The sequence below is a fragment of the Mobula hypostoma genome, chromosome 29 (genome assembly GCF_963921235.1).
Source record: "Mobula hypostoma chromosome 29, sMobHyp1.1, whole genome shotgun sequence".
Classification (NCBI taxonomy): Eukaryota; Metazoa; Chordata; class Chondrichthyes; order Myliobatiformes; family Myliobatidae; genus Mobula; species Mobula hypostoma.
Window position 1 is genome coordinate 28,910,557 of NC_086125.1, and position 23,840 is coordinate 28,934,396.

At 43.8% G+C, this 23,840-nt stretch overlaps 1 long non-coding RNA gene across 7 annotated transcripts in view; it reads left to right on the plus strand.

Moving 5' to 3' along the window:
* The window catches only part of LOC134339508 (uncharacterized), a 99,477-nt gene extending 77,608 nt beyond the window's left edge, over positions 1-21,869 (plus strand). For 5 of the 7 annotated variants that reach the window (XR_010016417.1, XR_010016416.1, XR_010016415.1 and 2 more), the window contains 3 exons: positions 1,459-1,557; positions 6,259-6,490; positions 20,436-21,869. This is a non-coding gene — a long non-coding RNA (uncharacterized LOC134339508). Of the gene's footprint in view, positions 1-1,458; positions 1,558-6,258; positions 6,491-20,432 lie in introns of all 7 variants that reach the window. The other 2 variants (XR_010016413.1, XR_010016414.1) reach the window with 2 other exon arrangements.
* The last annotated feature ends 1,971 nt before the right edge of the window (positions 21,870-23,840 follow it).

Here is a 23,840-nt window from a genome sequence, read left to right on the forward strand (position 1 = left end):
CTTTCCGACCTTCCTGCTCCCACGTTGCCCAAACCTGTCCTGACATTCCCCCCCCCCCCACCCCATCTTGTGTTTCAGGACACGTTCCTGTCCGATCGGTTGCTTCTCTGCGTTAAAGGTAGTGTTTCATTGTGGAGGCGGGCAGTGTTGTGGTGACGATGGCAGAGGAAGAGAGCGGTTGTACAATGTTTCCATTGTGTGTTGTGTATGGACACACACACTTACCCCACACACTCTTACATGTACACTTATATACTCTCATACACACACTTACACATACCTGCATATACTATATACACTCTTAACCCACACATACTTATTGTATATACTTACACTTACACACACACAGATCAGAACATACGTACTGTACATGCACAAACAAACATGTGTCCGTGTGCGCACACGGGTACACGTGTGGATATAAAACACATGAACACACACCCTTTAGTTCTAGTCTCATCCAACCTGAGGGGAGAAAACACAACTTGAGAGCATTTAGCATAGCCTTGCCAAGAAAACTGTGTGGTGACATAGATACATACAAACGCACAGACACACACCTCCATCAAATCATTTCTGATTCTCCTTTGCTCCAAAGAGAAAGACTTGCTCAGTCTATCCTGATAAGACATGTTCTTTAATCCAGGCAGCATCCTGGTAAATCTCTTCTGTACCCTCTCTAAAGCTTCCACATTTACTGTTGCCCATCGTGAATTCAGTTGCCCAGGAGAGGAGAAGTGGGAAATAGGTAGTACAAACAAGTCAGCCTTATACCAAGTTTTCTCCCACAGGTTTAATAGTTTGCAGCATGCTTTGCTGAGGAATCAGTTGGTTAAACCATGGTGCTATTAAATCACACCAACACTGATGGTTTGAGAACAGATCTCAGGTCTTGCTGCATTCCCTGGGCTCCACCATAGTACTGTACATCCCAGCCCATATCTCAAGATCGAGTTCAAATTAATAGTCATTAATTGTATACATGTACACAGCTAAACAAAACAATGTTCCTCGGGGACCAAGGTGCAAAAATAAATAAAGTATTCTGTAGATATGTAAATATAAAGTGTGTATAGGAAAATTAGTTAAAATACTACTGTTGCTGGCACTGTCATAAATAACGTGCATTGGATGGTAGCATGGAGATCAGAAGTGTCACAGCCTGGGGGAAGAAGCTCCAACCCGAGCTTTCTATCCCCCCTCTCAATCATTGTCCATGTCCTGCTTTTACGGGATGAAGAATATTGCCAGAGCAAATAACCTTGGTCATTTGCTGCACTCAATATTAACCAAATAGCCATGTTGCTAAGATTTACACATGAATGATGACTACCTGGGTCTTCAATGACAACAGATCCCTCATAAAGAGATAAGGGAGTGTTCACAGAAAGCTAAAGTTCCATAGTTTTCTTGGGAAGGCTATGCTAAATGCTCACAAGTTGTGCTTTCTCCCCTCAGGTTGGATGAGACTGGAACTAAAGGGTGAAAGACAAAATATCTACAGGGAATCTGCAGGGAAACTTCTTCATCAGGTGGAGCGAGCTGCCTGAAGAAGTGGTGGGTCCAGGTTCAATTGTAACATTTAAGAGAAGTTTGGATACACTCATGGATGACAAATATATGGAGGTCTATGGTTCAGGTGCTGGTAGATGGGACTTGGTAGAAGACTAGGTCATCACTGACTAGATGGGCTGAATAGCCAGTTTCTATGTTGAAATGACTCTATGACTGTTTCAGTGCTGGAGTACCTCATGATCCTTTGATTCTATGTACATATCTATATGTGTTCACTTCCCTGCTCACCTCACGATATAGGCACCTTAAGACCACATAAGCATACAACATTGGAGCAGAATTAGGCCATTTATCACATAGAGTCTACATTGCCATTCCATCTTGGCTGATTAACTTTCGCTCTCAATCCCATTCTTCTGCCCTCTGCCTGTAACACTTGACGCTCTTACAAATCAAGAAACTATCAACTTCTGCTTTAAATATATCCAATGACCTGGCCTCCACAGCAGTCATTGTCAATAAATTCCACAGATTCACCACCACCTGGTAGAGAAATCAATCCTCATCTCTGTTCTAAAGAGACACAGCCTAATGCATCTCCTGCATGAGTGGTCTGACACTCCACTGCCCTGCAGTGGAATATGAATAGGTATCCTGAAGAACTGGCTTTTACGCTGAGTATTTCACAATCTAAATTCTTTCCAACCAATGGAAGGATTTCTGACCTCTCACTATGGTGTTGTAGTGAACATGGAAGCCAATGGGCACCCAGTGAGCTCCCATGATGTCATGACTTGCTCGGTAGAGATTGGTTACATAACAAGTTTTCACCAAGGAGACTGGAAAGAAGTCTTCAGCTCATTGGGACAACACTGCAGTGAAATATTCAGATTGGCCTAAGTGGGAACGTTTGCCCTGTGTGTCATTTCAAACTGTTGTTTTTTTCATTCTCTCTGGATTTGATAGAGCTGCTGCTTGGCTCAACTTTACAGCCCCTGAATGATCTTATTCGGCCAAGGTTGGACCAACCCGCGGGTCATGGACTGATGGCTGGCTACACTTTGGTTCATACAAATAGAGCTGTTAAATTACCTGGCAGATGCAGGTACTGGCACCACCATAGGCAGGAAATTTGCTCTCAGCTGATTCTATTCCAGTGCTTGCTCCAGGGAAATGCTTCCTACTCCATTTACACCTGTCTGCCGTGCACCATCCATTATGAAACTCAACCAAGCTAGTTCTCAGGCACAATATTATTCTTTTTTATTGTGTCACAGAGTCATCTCCCCTCTTACAGCAAATATCACCTCATATGGTACATATGCCCACATTGATAATAAATTTACTTCGACTTTGAGTACTTGACAATTAGTGAAATAGCACTCCTCACATAATCAACAAAATAGGAAACGTGATATTTCCAAAGGGGTGCAAAAGTGTTTTTTTTTTGCATTACTCTTTTGTTTTCCTTAGTGTATTCCCCTTTCTTCACTGTCTTGCAAAATTTGAGTATAATTTAAGCATGTTTATGTTCTGTGTGTTGTCTGAACCTATGCCCGTGATACTGCCGCAAGCAGGTTTTTTTTTTCATTGCACAGTACCTCACCAGACTTGCACACATAACAAGAAATTCTGCAGATACTGAAAATCCAGAGCCACGCACACAATCTGGAGGAACTCAGCAGGTCAGGCAGCATCTGTAAAGAGGAATGAACAGTCGACATTTTGGACCAAAGCCCTTCATCGGGATTGGAAAGGAAATGGGGAAGAAGCCAGAATAGGAAGGTAGTGGGAGAGGGAGGACCACAAGCTGGGCAGTAATAGGTAAGACCAGGTGAGGGGGAAGATGGGTGGGTGGATGGGGGAGGGGATGAAGCAAGAAGCTGGGAGGTGATAGGTCTTCTTCTTCTTGTTAGGTCGCATCTGGAATTTCCAGTTGGCGGACGATTTCCCTCCACGTCGCTCTGTCCCGACACTTGTCCACAACATCCCTAGTCTTGTCCAGCTTGGTCCAATCCTTGATGTTATCCAGCCACGTTGTTCTTTGCCTTCCTCTTCCCTTCTTTCCCTCCGCCTTTCCATACAGCAAGCCCGACAAGATGTTATCTCTCCGCGTAACGTGTCCACAATAAGCAACTTTTAACTTCATGATCTTCTCCGGCAATATCCGTGGTCTATCAACTTCGGACAAAACTTTCTCATTTGAAACTTTTTCTACCCAGCTGATCTTCAACATTCGTGGATAGCACCACATTTCAAAAGCATTAATTCGTTTCATTTCACCCTTCTTCAGGGTCCGTGTTTCTGATCCATACCTCAGCACTGACCATACGTAACACTCGAGGAAGCGGATTCTACTTTGGATATCTACCTTCCGATTGCATATAGACATTTTAGCTTCATGAACTGGGTCTTAGCCATACCTATTCTCTTCTGAACTCAACTTCACATCCCCCGTCATCTGTCAGACAACTGCCAAGATATTCAAACTTTCGCACCTGTTCAATGTCTTGTCCATTCACTTGTAACGATACCATCATGAATGAGTCTTTAGTATTTTGCTTACCACCATCGATTTTGTTTTCTTAGGGTCGATTTTAAGTCCGTAGTCAAGACTTTTCTCATTCACTCTATTCAGCATAATTTGCATTTCGCATTCGCTGTCAGCTAACAACACGGTGTGGTCCGCTTACCTGATGTTATCCACCATCCGGCCTCCGATTGGAAAACCTGTCTCCTGATGGTCGCATTCCCGAAAAATCCATTCTCCGTAGAGGTTGAACAAATCCGGCGAGCCAACACAGCCTTGCCTTACGCCTCGTTTAATACATGCTCATGGTGATAGCTCATTTTCTACTCTGGCCGCCGCTTTCTGTTTTCAATACACGTTCCTCGTTATCCGCACATTCTCCCATCCCAGATCGTACTTGTTCAGCACCTGTATTACTTTCTCGTGTCTTACTTTATCAAAAGCCTTTTCATAGTCAATAAAACATAAGTAGATGGTTTTTGTGCCTCAATGCATCTCTCCGTGATGCTTCTCATCGCAAATATTCCTTCCCTTGTTCCTGAGCCTTTACGAAAACCAAACTGCGTTTCGTCGCTGATTGTACTTTCATTCTGCCGAACACTATTTTCAACAGTAGCTTGATGCAGTGAGATATTATGCTTATCGTCCTGTGTTCGTTACATTTTATCATCCTTGGCTTTTTTGGTAAGGCGATAAATACCGATTTAAGAAAGTCCTCCGGAAGATTTCCTGTCGTATAACTGTTGTTTAATATCGCTAAAAGGTTCGTTTTTCCCTTCGGACCAAGAAATTTCAGAATTTCAGTGGAAATCTTATCTTCACCGGCCGCCTTTCTGACATTTAGACTCCAAATCGCACTTTCCATCTCCGACATCAATATTTTAGGTGATAGTGGAAAAGGTAAAGGTCTGATACGATAGCAGAGTGAACCATGGGAGAAGGGGAAGGAGGAAGTGCACCTGAGGGGGGTGATGGGTAGGTAAACAGAAGAGAAGGGGTGAGAGAGGAGCCAGATTGGGGAATGGAAAAATAGAGAAGGAGAAGGAAGAAGAAATTATTGGAAGTTAGAGAAATCGATGTCCATGCCATCAGGATGGAGGCTAACCAGATATCACCTTCCTTCAGACTCACATGTAACATAAAGGTGAGGAAGGAGCTGTTTGCTTCATTCCTAAGGTTCACTTTGGAGCTAATGAGCATTCATTCATCTCCACATCGTGCAAGACAGAGGCAGGCGTAAGGGCGTAAATTGTTGGAAACACTGAGCAGGTCAGGCAGCATCTGTGCAGAAAGAACCAGAACCAATGTTTTCATGGTTGCTGCAGGGGATGTCCAGCATTTTAAGTTTTTGCATCAGGATTTTAACATCTGCAGCTTTTGATTTTCAGTCAGTGGAAGAAAATATGTTTTGAATTAAGGCACTTTTACAGTCTTGGAAGTTGATTGGTGATGATCTAAATAGGGTGTCACATTAACACAGTAGTTAGCATTATGCTCTCCAGTGTCAGCATTCCCATTGCTAACTGTAAGGAGTTTGTACGTTCTCCCCATGACTGTGTTGGTTTCTGCATGGTTCCTCCCATATTCCGAAGATGTATGGATTAGGGTTAGCAAGTTGTGGTCATGCAACGTTGATGCCTGAAACATGGTGACACTTGCAGATTGCCCCAGCTCACTCCTCCAATTGTGTTAGTCGCTGATGCAAGCAATGCATTTCACTGTATGGTTTGATGTTTTGAATAGGTTCCCTGGAGCGTAGGAGAATGAAGGTAGATTTGATTGAAGTATACAAAATTATGAAGCATATAGATAGGGTAAATGTAAGCAGGCTTTTTTCCACTGAGCTTTAGTGAGGCGAAAACTAGAGATTATGGGTTAAGGTTGAAAGATGAAATGTTTAAGAGGAACATGAGGGGGAACTTCTTCATTCAGACTGTGGTGAGAGTGTGGAATGAACTGCAAGCAGAAGTGATGAATATGGATTCAATTTCAACATTTAAGAGAAATTTGGATGGGTAGATGGATGGGAGGGGTATGGAGGGATATAGTCCAGGTCCAGGTCAATGGGACTAGGCAGCATAATAGTTTGGCACTGACAAACTATTAGTCACAGCATAATAGTTTGGGCCTACTTTTGTGCTGTAGTATTCTATGACTCTATGTCAATAGTATGAGCAACAACTAACCCTTTCACCTTTCCAATCCTTCAACAGAAACCAGTAACAAAAAGGAATGGAATTTCCAATTGGGCCATCTGATGGTCTGCCATTATTTCAGAGCCTGGACAAAACCCAGGAAAGACACCATAAATATTGTGATTGGGAGAAAGCCAACAGGAAAAATGCAATCACCAGCCAACCCCCATCAAGGTCTGTCAAGAAAGGAGATCAGACACTTGTTCAACTCTCCGAAGTTCACATGCAAAGGGTTTCCAGCAATTACTTTGTAAGTTGGAACACATGCTTTCTGAGTCTCAGTATCTGCAGTTCAGTTGGATTTTTAGTATCTCTGCAGATGTACAATGGGAAATAGTTAAGGAGGAAACAAAATGGGTACAAATCAGTAGGTTTCAGTAAGGAGAAATAACTGGCACTTACTGGAGAGATCAGAATCAGAATTAGGTTTATTGTCACAACATATGACATGAAATTTGTTGTCTTGGACCAGAGGGTACAGCTTCAGAATAAAAGGATGTTCCTTTAGAACAGAAATAATCAGGAGGAGTTTATTTAGCCAGGGGGTGGGGAATCTGTGGGCCATTCGGAAATCAGAAACTTAAAACATTATGATAAGTGCTCACAGGATAGGCCATAAAAAATTAATGCCAGAGGAACAATAAGTAATGAAGGAAAACTACAAATTTTAAATTGGAACAAATGAAAAGGAGCATAAGTGCAAACCAGAAGAAAAGTAAAAGGCGTTTTTTTTTTACGAAGATTAATCATAAAATGTCAGGACTCTTAAACAATAAAATAAGTAGCAGAGATTTTAAGAAACCCCTTGGACTCAAGGAGAAAGTTGAGAAAATAAGTTTCAGCATCTGACTTTTCACATAATGAAGCATTTTTGGAGCCTAGTCACTCATACATCGCAGGAAGTACTATCAGAATAAATATTGTTCGGAGCAACTTGGAGAACTCCTCTGATCTTCTTCAGTATGGTACTGCAGGATGTGTGTTGACAAATCACATGGAATATCACATCTGAAAGGAACATCTCCAACCTGAAGAGAATCGTCTTCACTCAGAGGGAGCTGCCAGGAGGACTGGCGGATGAGAGTCAGTTTCAACATTTAAGAGAAGTTTGGATAACTACTGTATATGGATGGGAGGGATATAGTCATGGTATGGGTTGATGGGGCTAAGCAGAAAAACTGTTCAGTATAGACTAGATGGGCTGAGGAGCATTTTCTGTGCTCTAGTCTCCTAAGTCTCTAAGACTCCAGAACAAGATGGGAATCAGACAGGTATAAGCAGTTGGGATAAAGGAAATCCTCTGTGGAATACAGGTCTTTTTTATGTTTTTATGTATTGCACTGCAATAAATTTCACAACATATATAGAAACATAGAAGCATAGAAAGCCTACAGCACAATACAAGCCCTTTGGCCCACAAAGTTGTGCCAAACATGTCCTTACCTTAAAAATTACCTAGGGTTACCCATAGCCCTCTATTTTTCTGAGCTCCATGTACCTGTCCAGGAGTCTCTTAAAAAACCCTATCGTATCCGCTTCCACCACCAATGCTGGTAGCAGCCCATTCGACACACTCATCACTCTCTGCGTAAAAATCTTACCCCAGACATGTTATCTGTACCTACTTCCAAGCACCTTAAAACTGTGCTCGTCATACTAGCCATTTCAGCCTTGGTAAAAAGCCTCTGACTGTCCACGTGATCAAGGCCTCTCATCCTCCGTTGCTCCAAGGAAAAAAGGCAAAGTTCACTCATTCTTTTTTCATAAGGCATGATTCCCAATCCATGCAACATCCTTGTAAATCTCCTCTGCACCCTTTCTATGGCTTCCACATCCTTCCTGTAGTGAGGCGACCAGAACTGAGCACAGTACTCCAAGTGGGGTCTGATCAGGGTCCTATATATCTACAACATTACCTCTCGGCTCCTAAACTCAATCCCACGATTGATGAAGGCCAATACACAGTACGCCTTCTTAACCACAGAGTCAACCTGCACAGCAGCAGCTTTGAGTGTCCTATGGACTCGGACCCCAAGATCCCTCTGATCCTCAACACTGCTAAGAGTCTTACCATTAATACCATATTCTATCATCATATTTGACCTACCAAAATGAACCACCTCATGCTTATCTGGGTTGAACTCCATCTGCCACTTCTCAGCCCAGTTTTGCATCCTATCAATGTCCCGCTGTAAACTTTGACAGCCCTCCACACTATCCACAACATCTCCAACTTTTTGTCATCAACAAACTTACTAACCCATCCCTCCACTTCCTCATCCAGGTCATTTATAAAAATCATGAAGAGTAGGGGTCCCAGAACAGATCACCGAGGCACACCACTGGTCACCAGCCTCCATGCAGAATATGACCCATCTACAAACACTCTTTGCCTTCTGTGGGCAAGCCAGTTCTCGATCTACAAAGCAATGTCCCCTTGGATCCCATGCCTCCTTACTTTCTCAATAAGCCTTGCATGGGATATCTTGTTAAATGCCTTCCTGAAATCCATATACGCTACATCTACTGCTCTTCCTTCATCAATGTGTTTAGTCACATCCTCAAAAAATTCAATCAGGCTCGTAAGGCACGACCTGCCTTTGACAAAGCCATGCTGACTATTCCTAATCATGTTATGCCTCTCCAAATGTTCATAAATCCTCCCTCTCAGGATCTTCTCCATCAACTTACCGACCACTGAAGTAAGACTCACTGGTCTATAATTTCCTGGGCTATCCCTACTTCCTTTCTTGAATAATGGAAAAACATCCATAACCCTTCATTCCTCCGGAACCTCTCCTGTCTCCATTGAGGGTGCAAAGATCATCGCCAGAGGCTCAGCAATCTCCTACCTCGTGTCCTACAGTAGCCTGGGGTACATCTCGTCCAGTCCCAGTGACTTATCCAACTTGATGCTTTCCAAAACCTCCAGCACATCCTCTTTCTTAATATCTACATGCTCAAGCTTTTCAGTCCACTGTAAGTCATCCCTACAGTCGCCAAGATCCTATTCGGTAGTGAATACTGAAGCAAAGTATTCATTAAGTACCTCTGCTGTCTCCTCCGATTCCATACACACTTTTCCACTGTCACACTTGATTGGTCCTATTCTCTCACGTCTTATCCTCTTGCTCTTCACATACCTGTAGAATGCCTTGGGGTTTTCCTTAATCCTGTCCGCTAAGGCCTTCTCATGGCCCCTTCTGGCTCTCCTAATTTCTTTCTTAAGCTCCTTCCTGCTAGCCTTATAATCTTTTAGATCTCTATCATTACCTAGTTTTTTGAACCTTTCGTAAGCTCTTCTCTTCTTGACTAGATTTACAACAACCTTTGTACATCACGGTCCCTGTAGCTTACTATCTTTTCCATGTCTCATTGGAACATACCTATGCAGAACTCCACGCAAATATCCCCTGAACATTTGCCATATTTCTTCCGTACATTTCCCTGAGAACATCTGTTCCCAATTTATGCTTCCAAGTTCCTGCCTGATAGCTTCATATCTCCCCTTACTCCAATTAAATGCTTACCTAACTTGCCTGTTCCTATTCCTCTCCAATGGTATGGTAAAGGTGATCACTATCTCCAAAATGTTCTCCCACTGAGAGACCTGACACCTAACCAGGTTCATTTCCCAATACCAGATCAAGTACAGCCTCTCCTCTTGCAGGCTTATCTACATATTGTGTCAAGAAAACTTCTTGAACGCACCTATCAAACTCCACCCCATCTAAACTCCTCACTCTAGGGACAGGCCAATCGATATTTGGGAAATTAATATCTCCTACTACGACAACCCTGTTATTATTACACCTTTCCAGAATCTGTCTCCCTAGCTGCTCCTCGATGTCCCTGTTGGGTGGTCTATAAAAAACACCCAGTAGAGTTATTGACCCCTTCCTGTTCATAACTCCACCCATAGAGACTCCTAGACAATCCCTCCATGTCTTCCTCCTTTTCTGCAGCCGTGACATCATCTCTGATCAACAGTGCCACGCCCCACCCCTTTTACCTCCCTCCCTGTCCTTTCTGAAACATCTGAAGCTTGGCACTCGAAGTAACCATTCCTGCTCCTGATCCATCCAAGTATCTGTAATGGCCACAGCATCATAGCTCTAAGTACTGATCCATGCTCTAAGCTCATCCGCTAGTATTTCAGAATACTCCTTGCATTAAAATAGACACATCTCAAACCATCAGTCTGAGTGCATCCCTTCTCTATCACCTGCCTGTCCTCCCTCTCACACTGTCTACAAGCTTTCTCTATTTGTGAGACAACCTCCTCTTCCTCTGTTTCTTCAGTTTGGTTCCCACCCTCCAGCAATTCTAGTTTAAACTCTCCCCCATAGCCTTAGCAAACCTCCCCGCTCGGATATTGGTCCCCCTGGGATTCAAGTGTAAGCTGTCCATTTTGTACAGGTCACTCCAGCCCCAAAAGAGGTCCCAATGATCCAGAAATCTGAATCCCTGTCCCCTGCTCCAATCCCTCAGCCACGCATTTATCCTCCACCTCACTCTATTCCTATACTCACTGTTGCGTGGCACAGGCAGTAATCCCGAGATTACTACCTTCGTGGTCCTGCTTCTCAACTTCCTTCCTAACCCCCTGTAGTCTGCTTTCAGGACCTCCTCCCTTTTCCTGCCTATGTCATTGGTACCACGACCTCTGGCTGTTCTCCTTCCCACTTCAGGATATCGTGGATACAATCAGAAACATCCCTGACCCTAGCACCTGGGAGTCAAACTACCATCCATATCATACCATATCCATATCATATCAGTGATACTTAACCTGATTCTGATTCTTATTCTGAGATTCAGGTTGGGAAGTAGAAAAAGATTAGAAGGGCAACACATGCAAAATGCTGAAGGAACTCAGCAGGCCAGGCAGCATCTACGAATAGAGTACAGTCAAAGTTCCCAGCTGAGACCCTTTGGGAGAACTGGCAAAAAAAGCTGAGGAGTAGATTTAAACATTGGAGGGAGGGGAGAAACAAACACAAGGTGATAGGTGAAAGCTGAAGGGAGGGGTTAAGTAAAGTTAATTGGTGAAAGAGACAGAAGGCCATGGAAGAAAGAAAAGGGGGAGGAGCACCAGAGCAAGGTGATGGGTGGGCAAGGAGAGGAGGTGAGAGAGGAAAAGGGGGATGGGAAAAGGTGAAGGAGGAGGGTGGGGCATTACCGGGTTTGAGGAGTCGATGTTCATGCCATCAGGTTGGAGGTTACCCAAGCGGGAGATAAGGTGTTTTTCCTCCAACCTAAGTGTGGCCTCACCACGACAGTGGAAGAAGCTATGGATGGACATATTGGAATGGGAATGGATAGCCATTGGGAGATCCCACTTGTTGTGGCGGATGGAGCATAGATGCTCTGCGAAGCGGTTCCCAATCTACGTCGGGTCTCACCGATATGCAGGATACCACACTGGGAGCACCGGACACAGTATACGACCCCAACAGACTCACAGGAGAAGTGTCGCCTCACCTGGGAGGACTGTTTAAGGCAGATGTAACATTTGCAAGGATTAGTGCCAGGAGGAGATCAGTGGGGAGGGACAGATGGACAAGGAAGTCCTGTAGGAGGTAATCCCCTCAGAAAGCAGAAAGTGTGGGGGTGGTGGTGGTTAGGAGAAAAATGTACTTGGTGTTGGGATCCCATTTGAGATGGCAGAAGTTTCAGGGAATTTTGTGCTGGACATGGAGGCTGGTGGGGTGTTGGATGAGGACAAGAGGAACCTTATCCCTAGTAGGGTGGCAGGAGGATGGGGTAAGAGCAGATGTGCATGAAATAAAAGAGATGTAATTGAGGGCAGCTTTGATGGCGTGGGAAAGGAAGCCCCTTTCTTTGAAAAAGGAGGACATGTAGCTCAGAAGGGTAGGGCAAGGAAGAGGAGGGCAGTTGTGATAGGGGACTCGATAGTAAGGGGGTCAGATAGGCGATTCTGTGGACGCAGTCCAGAGACTCGGATGGTAGTTTGCCTCCCTGGTGCCAGGGTCCGGGATATTTCTGATCGTGTCCAAGATATCCTGAAGTGGGAGGGTGAAGAGCCAGAGGTCTTGGTACATATAGGTACCAATGACATAGGTAGGAAAAGGGATGAGGTCCTGAAAGAAGAATATAGGGAGCTAGGAAGGGAGTTGAGAAAAAGGACCGCAAAGGTAGTAATCTCGGGATTACTGCCTGTGCCACGCGACAGTGAGAGTAGGAATGCGATGAGGTGGAGGATAAATGCGTGGCTGAGGGATTGGAGCAGGGGGCAGGGATTCAAGTTTTTGGATCATTGGGACCTCTTTTGGCGCAGGTGTGACCTGTACAAAAAGGACGGGTTACACTTAAATCCCAGGGGGACCAATATCCTGGCAGGGAGATTAGCGGGGGCGACTGAGGTGACTTTAAACTAGAATGGTTGGGGGGTGGGAATCAAATTAAAGCGGCTAGGTGTGAGGAGGTTAGATCACAACAGAGGGATGGGAACCAGTGCAGAGAGACAGAGGGGTGTAAAGTGAGTGTAGAAGCAAAAAGTACAAAGGGGAAAAGTAAAAGTGGCAGGCCGACAAATCCAGGGCAAGCATTAAAAAGGGCTAAGAGAGTTGTAAAAGAGCGCCTGAAGGCTTTATGTGTCAATGCAAGGAGCATTCGTAATAAGGTGGATGAATTGAAAGTGCAGATTGTTATTAATGATTATGATATAGTTGGGATCACAGAGACATGGCTCCAGGGTGACCAGGGATGGGAGCTCAACGTTCAGGGATATTCAATATTCAGGAGGGATAGACATGAAGGAAGGGGAGGTGGGGTGGCGTTGCTGGTTAAAAAAGAGATTAACGCAATAGAAAGGAAGGACATAAGCCGGGAAGATGTGGAATCGATATGGGTAGAGCTGCGTAACACTAAGGGGCAGAAGACGCTGGTGGGAGTTGTGTACAGGCCACCTAACAGTAGTAGTGAGGTCGGAGATGGTATTAAACAGGAAATTAGAAATGTGTGCAATAAAGGAACAGCAGTTATAATGGGTGACTTCAATCTACATGTAGACTGGGTGAACCAAATTGGTAAAGGTGCTGAGGAAGAGGATTTCTTGGAATGTATGCGGGATGGTTTTTTGAACCAACATGTCGAGGAACCGACTAGAGAGCAGGCTATTCTGGACTGGGTTTTGAGCAATGAGGAAGGGTTAATTAGCGATCTTGTTGTGAGAGGCCCCTTGGGTAAGAGTGACCATAATATGGTGGAATTCTTCATTAACATGGAGAGTGACGTAGTTAATTCAGAAACAAAGGTTCTGAACTTAAAGAGGGGTAACTTTGAAGGTATGAGACGTGAATTAGCTAAGATAGACTGGCAAATGACACTTCAAGGATTGATGGTGGATATGCAATGGCAGGCATTTAAAGGTTGCATGGATGAACTACAACAATTGTTCATCCCAGTTTGGCAAAAGAATAAATCAAGGAAGGTAGTGCACCCATGGCTGACAAGAGAAATTAGGGATAGTATCAATTCCAAAGAAGTAGCATACAAATTAGCCAGAGAAAGTGGCTCACCTGAGGACTGGGAGAAATTCAGAGTTCAGCAGAGGAGGACAAAGGGCTTAATTAGGAAGGGGAAAAAAGATTATGAGAGAAAACTGGCAGAGAACATAAAAACGGACTGTAAAAGCTTTTATAGATATGTAAAAAGGAAAAGACTGATAAAGACAAATGTAGGTCCCCTGCAAACAGAAACAGGTGAATTGATTATGGGGAGCAAGGACATGGCAGACCAATTGAATAATTACTTTGGTTCTGTCTTCACTAAGGAGGACATAAATAATCTTCCAGAAATAGTAAGGGACAGAGGGTCCAGTGAGATGGAGGAACTGAGCGAAATACATGTTAGTGGGGAAGTGGTGTTAGGTAAATTGAAGGGATTGAAGGCAGATAAATCCCCAGGGCCAGATGGTCTGCATCCCAGAGTGCTTAAGGAAGTAGCCCAAGAAATAGTGGATGCATTAGTGATAATTTTTCAAAACTCGTTAGATTCTGGACTAGTTCCTGAGGATTGGAGGGTGGCTAATGTAACCCCACTTTTTAAAAAAGGTGGGAGAGAGAAACCGGGGAATTATAGGCCGGTTAGCCTAACGTCGGTGGTGGGGAAACTGCTGGAGTCAGTTATCAAGGATGTGATAACAGCACATTTGGAAAGCGGTGAAATGATCGGACAAAGTCAGCATGGATTTGTGAAAGGAAAATCATGTCTGACGAATCTCATAGAATTTTTTGAGGATGTAACTAGTAGAGTGGATAGGGGAGAACCAGTGGATGTGGTATATTTGGATTTTCAAAAGGCTTTTGACAAGGTCCCACACAGGAGATTAGTGTGCAAACTTAAAGCACACGGTATTGGGGGTAAGGTATTGGTGTGGGTGGAGAATTGGTTAGCAGACAGGAAGCAAAGAGTGGGAATAAACGGGACCTTTTCAGAATGGCAGGCGGTGACTAGTGGGGTACCGCAAGGCTCAGTGCTGGGACCCCAGTTGTTTACAATATATATTAATGACTTGGATGAGGGAATTAAATGCAGCATCTCCAAGTTTGCGGATGACACAAAGCTGGGTGGCAGTGTTAGCAGTGAGGAGGATGCTAAGAGGATGCAGGGTGACTTGGATAGGTTGGGTGAGTGGGCAAACTCATGGCAGATGCAATTTAATGTGGATAAATGTGAAGTTATCCACTTTGGTGGCAAAAATAGGAAAACAGATTATTATCTGAATGGTGGCCGATTAGGAAAAGGGGAGGTGCAACGAGACCTGGGTGTCATTATACACCAGTCATTGAAAGTGGGCATGCAGGTACAGCAGGCGGTGAAAAAGGCGAACGGTATGCTGGCATTTATAGCGAGAGGATTCGAGTACAGGAGCAGGGAGGTACTACTGCAGTTGTACAAGGCCTTGGTGAGACCACACCTGGAGTATTGTGTGCAGTTTTGGTCCCCTAATCTGAGGAAAGACATCTTTGCCATAGAGGGAGTACAAAGAAGGTTCACCAGATTGATTCCTGGGATGGCAGGACTTTCATATGAAGAAAGACTGGATGAACTGGGCTTGTACTCGTTGGAATTTAGAAGATTGAGGGGGGATCTGATTGAAACGTATAAGATCCTAAAGGGATTGGACAGGCTAGATGCGGGAAGATTGTTCCCGATGTTGGGGAGGTCTAGAACAAGGGGTCACAGTTTGAGGATAGAGGGGAAGCCTTTTAGGACCGAGGTTAGGAAAAACTTCTTCACACAGAGAGTGGTGAATCTGTGGAATTCTCTGCCACAGCAAACTGTTGAGGCCAGTTCATTAGCTATGTTTAAAAGGAAGTTAGATATGGCCCTTGTGGCTACAGGGGTCAGGGGGTATGGAGGGAAGGCTGGGTTCTGAGTTGGATGATCAGCCATGATCATAATAAATGGCGGTGCAGGCTCGAAGGGCCGAATGGCCTACTCCTGCACCTATTTTCTATGTTTCTATGTTTCTATCTCCTTCATTCTAGAATGAAAAGCCTTATCCTGAGAGCAGATGTGGCGGAGATGGAGGAATTGAGAGAAGAGAATGGCATTTTCACAAGTAACAGGGTGGGAAGGGGTATGGTCCAGGGAGCTGTGAAAGTCAGTGGGTTTATAATAGACATCCATGGATAAGCTGTCTCAGGAATAGAGACAGGGAGATTGAGAAGGGGGAAGGAGGTGTCGGAAATGGACCAGGTAAATTTGAAGGCAAGGTGGAAGTTGGAGGCAAAGTGGATGAAGTTGACGAGTTCAGCATGGGTACAGGAAGCTGTACCAATGCAGTCATCGATGTAGTGTAGGAAAAGTACCGGTCACCAGGTGGGTGCTTTGTGTGTGTTACCTGGGATTTCCAGCATCTACAGATTTTCTCTCTGTTTGTGAAAGATTAGAAAGGAAGAGGTTTATTTAACTCTATACAGGTGGGGCTGTGGAAGTCCCTGTCTGAATGGATGGGACAATAAAAACCTTCACCACAATTAAAACAAGAGCTGAAGACCCATATTCTACAGACTGAGCTGAGATTAATCACATCCACTGAAGATCAGCATGTAAATGGCTTCCTCGTGTGGTGTGGCGTTCTATGCCATCAGAAAGCAGGTGGATGTTTTAGACCAGAACATTTCCCAGTAGTGAGGTGTTCCGATGATAATCATTCACTGAAAGGGTAAGCTAGCTGCAGGAAGAGCTCTGGATACACTCCTGGGAATAGCTAATGGGCTCTAATTAGGTACCCTCTGTACCAAATAAAGTGACCACTGAGTGTATGTTCTTGGGTCTTCTGCTGCTGTAGTCCATCCACTCCAAGGTTTGATGTGTTGTGCATTCAGACATGTCCAACCACACACCATTGTTGGATCGTGTGGTTATTTGAATTTCTGTTGCTTTCCTGTCAGCTTGAACCAGTCTGGCCATTCTCAGACCACTCTCATCAGCAAGGCATTTTCACCCACAGTACTGCAGCTCACTGGATGTTTATTGTTTTTCGTACCTTATTCTGATGTTTGGTCTGAACAACAACTGAGCCTCTTGTCCATGTCTGCATGCTTTATGCATTGAGTTGCTGCCACGTTAGATATTTGCACTAACAAGCAGATGTACAGGTGTACCTAATAAAGTGGCCACTGAGTGTAAATTGCCCGATTAAACAAACTTTCTCAGCTGCCAGGCATCAGGCTTTTCACACTCAATGGAAGCACTTTAGCTTCACCACTGAGCAAGGCCTAAGTCAAGTGAGAAGGAACAGAACAAGCACTGAGAGCCTGGTGACCTTGAAGGAGAAGCTCAGGGAATAGGTGTGTTGCTGCAAAGGTATTGTGTAGCGTGGGAGATACAGTGTGCGGGAGATTCACATGGTTATGGGAGTGCTAGAGGAGCAGAGAATTTAGGAAAAAGATGCAGAGTTATAGGACATAACAAAAATAGTTTGGAGGGAGAGCAGCTGCAAGCAATTTACAGCCATGAAGAACTAAACTATTTGGCTTTGCATCTGGTGACATGGAACTCAAGCACAAAAGGGTCACTTGGAAACTGCTGTGGAAGTCTTGCTTGGAGTTTTCTGCAGCCTGTTGTGAAAAGGATCCAGAAATAATGAGGAAAGTCTGACTACCTCAGATGGTAGAGTATGAGACTCCTAATCACAGGGTTGTGTGTTTGTGCCCCACGCTGGGTGCTAGTTCTTTCACTGCGGCCATGCTATGTTGGCACCAGATGTAAAGCAACACCTGCCGACACCCCAACACATCCGTGTTGACACAAACTATGCTTTTCAGAATCAGAATCAGAATCCTTTATTACTGCCAAGTATGTGGACACATACAGGGAATTTGACGCCGGTTTCCCTGAGCTCTCGCTGTACAGAATAAAAAAAAACAAACAAAACAATCGTGCAAATAATGGTGAACTATATACAATGAGGTATACCAGTGTATGTACAGGTGGACGGTTTATAATAGACTAATATTCAAGTGTTCATAAGACTGATGGCGTACGGAAAGAAACTGTTCTTGTACCTATTTGTCCTGGCATACAGTGATCTAAAGCGCCTACCAGAAGGAAGGAGTTGGAACAGGTGATGTCCAGGGTGTGATGGGTCTACAATGATGCTGCTTGCTCGCTTCCTGACTCTAGATGCATATAAATCCTGGATCAAGGGCAGCTTCACACCAATAATCCTTTCCGCAGCCCTGACGGTTCTTTGTCTTCTTGTCTTGCTTGGTAGCTGATCCAAACCAGACAGTGATGGACGAACAGAGAACAGACTGGATTATTCCAGAATAGAATTGAATCAGTAGCTCCTGAGGCAGGTTGTACTTCCTGAGCTGACGTAGGAAATGCAACCGCTGCTGAGACTTTTTGATAAGAGTGTCTGTGTTGGGTGTCCACTTCAGGTCCCAGGAGATTGTGACACCCAGAAACCTGAAGGTCTCCACAGCAGACACAAAACTGTTGAGTATAGTGAGTGGGGGGAGTATTGGGGGGCTCTCCTGAAGTCCACTGTCATCTCCACAGTCTTCAGCGTATTTAGCTCCAGATTGTTCTGACCACACCAGAGGGCCAGCCGTTCCACCACCCGTCTCTATGCAGACTCCTCACCATCTCAGATAAGGCCAATGACAGTTGTGTTGTCTGCAAACTTCAGGAGTTCAACCGATGGATCCTGTGAGGTGCAGTCATTAGTGGAGAAGAGCAGTGGGGAGAGCACACATCCCTGGGGGGGCACCGGTACTGATTGGCTGGGTGCTAGAAATTATGCTCCCCAGCCTCACTGGCTGCACCCTGTCAGTCAGGAAGCTTGTGATCCACTGACAGATGGCAGGAGAGACAGTGAGCTGGGTGAGTTTGGAGTGGAGGATTTCTGGGACAATGGTGTTGAACGCTGAGCTGAAGTCAACAAACAGGACCCTCGCAGAAGTTTCTGGGTTGTCAAGGTGTTGTAGTATGTAATGCAGTCCCATAGGAGCAAAATTCGGCCTATTAAGTCTGCTCCGCCCTTTAATCATGGCTGATTTATTATCCCTCTCAATCCCATTTTCCTGCTTTCTCTCCTAACTAATCAAGAACCAACCAACCTCCATTTTTGTATATGTAGCAAAGCTGACCTTAATCTTTCATTAGTTGCTAGCTGTGTTCAGAAGGGGCACTGTTGTCAATGAGCTTCGGATTTTTGAGACAAATGACTGATAAATCTAATCTAATCTTTAAAAAAAGTGGCAGCAAAGAATTGCTTAGACCTCTGCAGGGATGGAGGGTTCTAAAGAAGTGATTGAGTTTTAAATAGGATCAGAGTAAAAGTCAAAGTTGAGTTTATTGTCATCTGCACAAGTACACATACGCACAGGTGCAATGAAAAGCTTATAGGCAGCAGCATCAGATAAACAGCATTCACAAGAAAAACATAAATTAACCATAAAGTACTGTATCTATGCAACTTTAAAGAAAAGGTCGCAGATAATACAGGTCCATTATAACACCAAGTGGTCAAAATGGCTATTACTGCAGTGATTTACAGTGCCAGTGTTCGGAAGATCAATGTTTAATTTCTGCCACTGTCTATAAGAAGTTTTTACATTGTCCATGTGACTGCGTGGGTTTCCTCTGGGTGCCCCAGTTCCGTCCCACATGCCAAAGACGTACATGTTAGGAGGTTAATTGGTCACGGGTGTAAGCGGGCAGTATGGACTCCCTGGGATGGAAGGGGCTGCTACTGTGCTGTAACTCTAGATAAAAAATAAACAGATTAATCTTTCTGAAGAAGGGGATCAGCCCCAAACGTTGACTGTTTATTCCTCTCCATAGATGCTGCTGACCTGCTGAGATCCCCCGGCATTTTATGTGTGTTGCTCCGGATTTCCAGCATCTACATACTTCCTTGTGTTTAGATCTGATAGAGCAGTCCGCCACATGGGTAACTCATGTAAAAAGTAGATGTGCCCACTGGTCAAACAAAAGTGGAAAAATCAAACAAAATGTAAGGATGACCAACATGGTCTCTGCATAAGGGAAATTCCTTACCTACCCAGCAGCTGTCTTTTTCAAAAACTCCCTTCTGGAACAAGCTACAGAGCTATTAAAACAAAATCATCACAACATCTTAGAAGTTTTTTTCCCCAGGCAGTTAATCTGATCAACCATTCTAGTTAGCAACCCCTCCACCCTCACTCTATCTACTACCCCTATCACTGCACTGCCCTGTAAATACGTTAAGCCACTTTTTATAATGCTGTTTACATTGTAAATACATGCTGCTGTAAGCACACGGTAACGTAGCAGATAACTTAATGCTTTATAGAGCCAGCGATCCTGGTTCAATTCCACCACTGTCTATAAGGAGTTTGTATGTTCCCCCTGTGACCATGTGGGTTTCCTCAAAATGCTACAGGTTTCTTCTCACATTCCAAAGATGTACAGATTAGTAGGTTAATTGGTAGCATACAGTAGGTATAATGGGGCAGCATAGGCTTGTTGGGATGAAAGGGATGTTGAGACGTATCTCTAAAATTTTATTGCATCTCTATATTTCTAACTTTATTTTATATAATTCTTCAGTTTTTATAACGGTTGAATGTTGTTCTTTCTGTTGCATGCCGTGCCAACACACTACAGCGAATTCCTAATACATAAATGGTGGATAAAGTTCATTCTTAATTAATTGCGTTCAGCAGGTCCCACTCTTACCTCAGCCGAGGGTTTGAGACCCGCTCTAGTAACCGGAGAACAAGCCAGTCCGGAGTACGGATGCAGAGCAGAGGGAGAATGGATCTGTCAGAGGCACCAGCTTCCAGCCGAGGTGCTAAACTGAGGCCGAGCCTGCTACCCTCAGGTGGATATAAAAGACCCCACAGCTAGTCTGAAGTGGAGATGGAGGATGCCCATTCTAGCACTTAACTCTGCAAGCATTTTTTCACATGGTGGGGCATTGGGAGGTGTTCAAAGGAGTGTTAGTGTCCTTGTGCTCACTCTACACTAACATGTAGGTTCAGCAAGCAATTAACAGGGCAAATGATCTATCTGTTGGGTCATTGCTGGAGGCTTTGAGTGCAAGAGTAGAGATATCTTACTGCAGTTATACAAGGTCTCAGTGGGAACATGCCTGGAGTATTGTGTTTAATTTTGATTCCCACATCTAAATAAAGATATGCTTATTAATGAAGCAGAGCAGCAAAATTAGCTCCTGGGATGATCTGACGCATTAGTCAGGAACTTAGAAAAATGGAAGGGTATCTAATTTCTCTGCATCTGCATTCAGTTATTGTTTTACCCTCTTCCACCTCAATGCGCCATGCAACTATTTGATAAGTATGAACAGTATTTCAAGTTCAGATTTAATGACCTTCCACCATATACAGGTAAATAAAACAACATTCCTCTGGACCAACGTGCACAACATAGTACATGTACGGTAACTCACACACAACACAGAAAATAATATTACCACAAAATAAATGGTAATATTTATCATTTATATTAGCATAAAATATATTCCAGAAGATTGACATTTAGTGTAAAGTTAAAATGTAAACAGCATAACAGCATAATACTACTGGCATTTCACACGTGATGAGATCTGGGTGATAGTAGAGAGTGCAATAGTCCCATGGACTTGGGGAAGAAGCTGTTTCCCATCTTAACAGTCCTTGTCCTGATGCTACGGAACCTCCTGCCTGATGATAGGGGGTCAAAGAGATTGTGGAACGGACGGGAGATATCCTGGACAATGCTTGTTAAGGAACTCACAAGCTTTTCACTGTATCTTGACATATGTGACAGTTATAAACTGATTCCATTTCCAATTCTAATAAACAAGACCAGGTAAGATGGACAAATTTCCTCCCCAACAGAGTCTCAGTAAACCAGATGTATTCGTCATTAATCCAATTGGTTCATTACTGGCAGCAGTCCCTGTTTACCCCAGACATGAGGATGCTCTCTATGATGGCAGTGTAGAATTGCACTAGTTTTTTGATAGTTTTATACTTTATTCTGCATTGTAATTGCCTTGCCTTATTCCAGTGAAATGCACTGTGCTACAAATTGATCTGTATGAACAAACTTTTCATTGTATCTTGTTACATGTGATAACAATAAACTAATTCCAACCTCAATCAGTGATGCAAAATTCTTAAGGTAGATGCAGATAAGATATTTTTCCTGGGTAAGGAATCTAAGAACTGTGAGGAATGGCTTCAGAATGAAGGATCAGCCAAATGGGTCTGAAGTCAAGAACAATTTATCCATGCAGTGGTACCTTTGTAAATCTTTGTCCTATACAGTGGGTACCTTTGTAAACGCTTGCCCCGCAAGTCTGGAAGTTCACAGATGTACCGTGGAGAGCATTCACACTGTTTGCATCACCACCAGGATCGGGAAAAGATGGTTCTAAACTAAGCCAGCCCCATCACGGGCACTAGCCTCCCATCGAATACATCTTCAAAAGGCAATGCTTCATGAAACTGGCATCTGCCATAAAGGAACCCCACCATCTAAGACATGTCTCTTTTCTCATTCATATCAGGGAAGAGGTACAGGGGCCTGAAGAACACACTGAATGTTTTAGGAACAGCTTCTTCCCTTCTACCATCAAATTTCTGAATGGTCCATGACCATTGAGCACTACCTCACTAATGTGATCTCCTTCTGCACCACCTACTTGTTTTAATTTCTTATTGTAATTTATAATAATATTTTTAAGGTATTGCACAGTACTGCTGTCACAAAGCAACAAATTTCACGGTATATATCAATGATAGCAAACCTGATTCTGATTCTAATCCATTAAAAATAGTAAAGGTTTGCCTAAACATTGAATCACATGGTACCTGCTTTTTAGACATGATTGTGCAGTCTTCAGATTGTGTAGATCAACCCAACAATATTGCTAGTCACAAGACTGGAGAGTGCACTTCTGCCCCAGATCAAGCATGGGTAAGCCAGCCCACATATTGAGCATGCAACTGATAACATCCCTGCACATGTGATGCATATTTTCACCCATTGCATTATACGTTACAAATGACATCTCCAAATGACTGTAAGAGATAGGACCAGATTTAGGCTATTTGCCCATCGAATCTGTTCTGCCATTCAATTTATTTTCCCTCTAAACTCCATTCTCCTGTCTTTTCCTGTAAATTTTGACACCATTACTAGTAAAGAGCCTAACAAACTCTACTTTAAGTATACCCAGTGACTTGGCCTCTGCAGCCGTCTGTGGCAATGAATTCCACAGATTCACCACCTGCTGGCTGAAGAAATTCCTCCTCACCTCTGTTCTGAAGTGATGTCCTTCGTAGGGTGTCCCTCCCACTATTGGAAACATCCACTCTAGCTCAGCCAGGGGATTCCAACTTGATTTGAGATTCTAGGCCTTTCAATAATCTGTACATTTCAATGAGATCCTCCCTTGGTCTTCTAAACTCTACAGGCCCAGAGACTTCAAATGCTCCTCATAAATTAATACTTTAATTCCTGGGAACATTCTCCTGAACCTACTCTGGTCCCGCTCCAGTGTCAGCACATCTTAGTTACAGAGCCCAAATCTACATACAATACTCCAAATGTGGTCTGACTAATGTCTTATAAAGCCTAGGCATTACATTCTTGCATTTATAATCTAGTCCTGTGGAAATGAATGCTAACATGGCATTTCCCTTCCTCACCATCAACTCAACTTGCCAATTAACCTTGAGAGAATCCTTCCCAAGTTTTTTGTAACTTTAATTTCTGAATTCGTTCCCTCATTTAGAAAATAGGCTATGCCTTTATTTCTTCTACCAAAGTGCAGGCGTCATTTCCTGTCCACATCTTCTTGCAGTGACCATTGGAAATCCTGCTCAACCACATTCCCTTCCTGGCCTATACTTCAACTGCCCAGATCTTTGATGTCTCTCTGAGTGAATGTGGGAAGTGCCTCCCTCTTCCCTGAGTCTCAGTTTCCACAATGGAAGTCAACACATGTGTTAGACCATAAGACCATAAGATATAGGAGCAGAAGTAGGCTATTCGGTCCATCAAGTCTGCTCTGCCATTTAATCATGGGCTGAGCCAATTCTTCCAGTCATCCCCACTCC